Genomic DNA, 5,358 nt, shown 5'->3' on the forward strand with positions numbered 1-5,358 from the left:
TATATGGAAAGCAAGGCGGTGCGAAATGCAAATAAACCACATACCCGGGACCACATACCGGTGTAGGTTTTTTTAGGTGCTCGTTGTCGTTTCTTTTAAATTTGGGTACAAATTCAAAATGAGAAAATAGATAATTGCATCTGATTTGATTTTATAAAGAGAATATAATAGATCTATATATGGATTTATGTCACTATAATGCACTGTAAGGCGCGATAGCTCAGTCGGTAGAGCGGGGGTTTCGGATTCCGGTGACCCGGGTTCGATTCCCAAGTGGTGCGCTAGTGCCCTTTGGTAAGGCATTTATCCTCATTACCAGGTCCCTCGGAGAGGACCTTAAGCCGTTGGTCCCCTGGTTGCTTGCTCACAGGCATTCGTGCTTTCTTAGCAGTCAGGTAAAACAACCTCGGTATAACATAATTGTCCATTTTCATTCTGCACAAGTGACAAGTGCATGAATGATGTGTCAAACAATCACGATTTCTGGAGAAGTTTTGCGATTCTCTGTTTTGTCAAAATAGGCAATAATTGATGGTGGAAGTGATGACTTTTTCTGACTGCAAATAAAGCATGCATGCTTGTAAGAAAGAAACAGGTAGATCAACGTCTTAATTAAAGGTAGGCATGGCCATAGGCACGTGCTCTCGCGCGGATGGGCACAAAATGTGCGGGTTGGTTCACTTGTGAATGCGTTGATGCTGATCGCGGCGAATCCCTAACGTTAAGGTCTATGGCAGGGCGGAAGAATACTCCATTTCCTCCTCTGTGATTGTACCCCTGTACAGTGCATATGGCATTGTAACCGGCTGGATTTTAACCAGATTTTGTTACCAAATTTAGCTTTGAAATCCAACGTAATCCGCTCAAAATAAGCTAAAATCTATTGATGATTCAGAGAATCCGATAGCTCATTTTACGTTTCGCATTTTATGAATTTTGGGTTCGAATGGGACCAAATTTATGGATCGTTTTCGAAACTTGAATTGATGAAGTTTCGATGTGTGGCCATATAAAACCTGTGCAGGGCAGCACCCAATGCATACTAAAGCCATAGATATAGGCTTGCATGATGAAGTTCATGGATGCGCACGCATCTGTGCAACGTACAGCTGAGCGAACTGCATTTCTTCTATGTACTTTTTAGCACATAAACATGATCTACTTTGCCACTTTTTCAGAAGTTATATGGAATTTCTGTAACTTTTAAATATTTTTTATTATGTTTATTAGGACTTGAGTTTTGTTGTCCTACCATCCCTATGCCCACAAAAATGAATGTCCTTATGCCTATCAATGAAAATAATGAAGCCTTACAAAATTTAATCAGCACAGTGGTATGGGGATTGAGAGAGAGAAAGAGAGAGAGAGAAGGTGGGAGAGAGAGTAAAGTGTTGCCCCCCCCACCCCATATCCCTGACTGTCGTTTTCCATGCAAGTTATAGGCCTACTTGGATGCTACGTTGTGAGCTAGCTTCCATCCAATATCGGCCTATATGTTCAGTGCCCCATTCCCAAAACTCCAAAGAATATTGCACGTAGGGGTCGATAATTGCTCACACTGCAACATCTAGAGTGAATTCAGACTGAAGAATTAGCCTGGCTGTCTGTATCCACCTTCTACTGTTAGAATGAGCATGGACCTACTGCAGGTCCATGGAATGAGCAACAGGTCGTTAGGAAACATTTCATTAAAAAAATCTGTATTCCACATCATCGCTACGGCGCTGCGTTCACATTTTGCAACACCTCGCCTTCCATACTTCCAGACAACGCGTCACGGAACTCGATCAGCCCAGCTTCTGTTGTGAAAGTAGTCTTGTAGATTAGTTCGCTATCAAATATAACTGATTTTCTTTTCAATAATTTTGGGTTATATTTACCCTTTTCAAATTATTTACTCCATTGTCATGTCTTATATTTCAATATTTACAGAAACTTGTATACTCGTGTTTTTCATGGACTGTTTTTACCGGGGCTTTTACCTGATGATAGAATTCGATGATATAAGGTATTCATATTTAGACTACATAATGCCAAGGTCAGACAGGCCAGAAGCGCTTGTTAAAAACATAAAAGCAGAAACAAAACATTAGGAATGTTGGAGTTTGAATATCCATTTTATCTAAAGCAATGTGTAAGTAGTGTAACCCCGATTCTCATGATACAAACTGATTACACATCAGATATAAATTCCCTTTATTTATCTATTAATATTTATTTTTAATAGAATTTCCTTTTCCCGTTTTATTTCCCCACAACTACAGGTGAAGCGGAACGGTTTAAAGGTGGGGGGGGGGGGTGACCATCGGCAAAAAGGGGCAAAAACTCAAAATCAGATGGTCATGTTTATGTTTTTGTACACGGCATTGGAAAAAAAAGGCGGGGCTAAAGCGCCCCCCCCCCCCCCCCCCCCCGTTCCGCAACCCTGACTACTACAGCGGCCCTTTATATAACCATAGAGCTATTACCGTCTTTCTCCGTCTCCATCAAGAAAATACCTCTGATGGTTACAAATTATATATGTAAGGTTTAGTGGCAGATCAGGGGGGGGGGCGCATCCGGCCCGTGCTCCCCCCTTGAGATTCATATTCAATATTTTTTCTTCAATAATGTTTGTCCAATTTTCCGTGGAACAAAATGAACTTCATTTAGAGAAAACCTTTTTTTTTTGCTTGTCACATTTTTCGTGGACAAATGACCGTCAGTTTTTAGGGAGAAATTGTGTTGTCAATATTATTCGTGTTCTGACAAGCAACCCCATCCGACAACAGACATCCTCGCAATCTATATGCCAGTACTTGCCGATCCCCCTCTCTCTATCTCTCAGTCATTCTCTTTACACTTTCTGCCAGTGGCGTGCAGGTGCATGGGGGCTCTTATATTTCACAATCTTTCCAATTATCACAACCGAGGAAGATAAGGAAGAAGAGTGAAATGTGATATAATTTTTTTTAATATTATGCCAAAATCTATCACAAAATGATTTTGTAATAAAAATGTCGAAATGTTTGCCCACTCGCTTAATTCACTTTCTTGCAACTTTTCATAAATTTTGCCCGATATGCAATAACTGGCCCCTTCCAAATTTTTGGCTCATACCGCCACTGCTTTCTGCCCTACAGCCCACAATCTTTTGTGCAGTAGCAAAAAATAATAATCATTCATAATATTTCCCCACATGGCGTAAAGCGCGAGTATATGATTGCATTAAAAAAAAACGAGTAGTAACTCTGCTATAAGCTACGAACGTCCGTACCACTACATGAATTATTATGGAGTGTCTGTTCCTAACTAACTTGATACCATTTTAACATGCTTACGATTTGATAATCAGGAAACGGTATTCTTTTCAATGGATAACCATATCATGCATTAAATCAGTTGTGAATCCATTTTATTTTAATATAGGACAAAATTTGGGGGAAAATCTTTCATATAACGAAATACCAAAGAATGGAAATATGACATAATCAATAATAGAACTGTAATGGAACTGTTTCACTGAAATATATCTTTATAATGTCATATTTTTTTTCCTTGTCCGGTTGTGATCAATCTTTCAGTGTTTTATTCGTCTAATTTTTCTGTATATGTTTATAAATTAATATATCATTTTCAATCTGGAGTTCCCCTTTGAGGACCTTTTGTTAAAACTCATGAATATAATTATTTCACCAAGGAGTTGATCACACTAATCAAGATACAAGCACGCAGTGTGAGCTAATAAGTTTTGATGATAGACACCTGAAAAATTGTATTTTTTTTGGGGGGGGGGGGAGATTTCCTGCAGAGGATATCAAATCAATCTCAAATCCAATATTGCCAGCGCGCAGCGCGAGCTCAAATTTTTGATATTCAGACCTGAATATGCCAAATGAAAAAAAAAAAAGAATCATATAAACAGAACGTACCTCACTAAAGAACTAAAGCGAGCTCGTAGCGCGGACTGAAATTTCTATCATATTCCATAGAGGTAGATATCATTTTATCCAACTCTATGTTACATTCAGACCTGAAACCTGACATTTTAAACTCATCATGAACAGGATCTCACTAATCAAATACTACCAGCGCCTAGCGCGGTGATTTTTTTTTTTTTATATATTCAGACCTGAAAATGTGACATTTAGTTGAACACCTCTTTTAATCACGAACAGGATGTAATCAAACAAAATAATAAAAACTCAGTATGAGAGATGATTATTGAAGTGTTGGTGGTATATTAACTTGAAAACGGGACATTTTGAGGTGCCATTTATTCCTCTTAGACTAGGCATTGCAAACGCGAAGCGAAAATTATGGTACACAGTATATTATCTAATTCTCCCCCTCTGCCTCCGTATACATATCGATTTCTTTTCTCTTCCTCTCCTTCCCCATTTTATTCCCCCTGTTCCGCACCACTAATATAAGGAAGGGGCAGCTTCGGCCTCATTGGAATTCATAGGATCCGTCTGTGTATTTTCCCCGATTCTTTCTAATCACACGTAGTAAATTCAATCTGAAGACATGGTAGGTCCCCCTACCAAAAAGTTTGACAGAATGGTATCTGAATTTCATAAAGAAAATTTATGTCTCGAAAGTTGTACATCTGCTAATTGAAAGAAAATAACCCAGCAGTTGCGTGAAAAAAAATGATTGCATTACATAATGTGTTTTCATATAGCAATGGCATGGTTTTAATGAAATTATGGAAATTAAAGCATTATTAAAAAACAACGGAGCTTTGGTATTGATTTTCCTTTTGAATTTTAGGTACCATCCGTCAAATCAATTTTTCTGGTACCTAATCCTTTAAATAATTTTTCCCTATTTATGCATGCAGTATAAATCATACACTCTTTAAAAAAAATAAGTCAAATTGACTAGACCAGTAGTCAGCTGGGTGCAACTGCATGTCTATAGTCACATTTCTGACATATATTCTAGTCAGAAATAGCTGTTCTAAAATACGACTAGAAAAGTTAAATACGACTGAAGAACAGTTGCACCCAGCTGACCCTATTAAATAGTAATTTTTGACTGATTTCTTTTTAGAGTGTGGTAGATGAAAGAATACTCTTAAGCTTTATAATAATGTCAGTGAGGTTTGTGATTAAGTTATGATAAAGCATAAATCAGTCTTGGTTTCATTATATTCTGGGACACACTGCATAATCCTGCCGTTACTTATCATTATTTTAATCTACCCCTCTTCACACACACACACTCTCTCTCCCACTATCTGTTCCTCCTTCCCCCTCTCTCTCTCTATGTCTTTCTTTGCCTTTCCTATTTTTTGCCCCCTGTCTCAATTCCTGCTAGATTATTGTTAAGAAAATTCCCTCAAAATCATAATCACACAAGTGACAACACACA

The sequence above is a fragment of the Lytechinus pictus genome, chromosome 3, assembly GCF_037042905.1.
Source record: "Lytechinus pictus isolate F3 Inbred chromosome 3, Lp3.0, whole genome shotgun sequence".
In the NCBI taxonomy this organism is placed as follows: domain Eukaryota; kingdom Metazoa; phylum Echinodermata; class Echinoidea; order Temnopleuroida; family Toxopneustidae; genus Lytechinus; species Lytechinus pictus.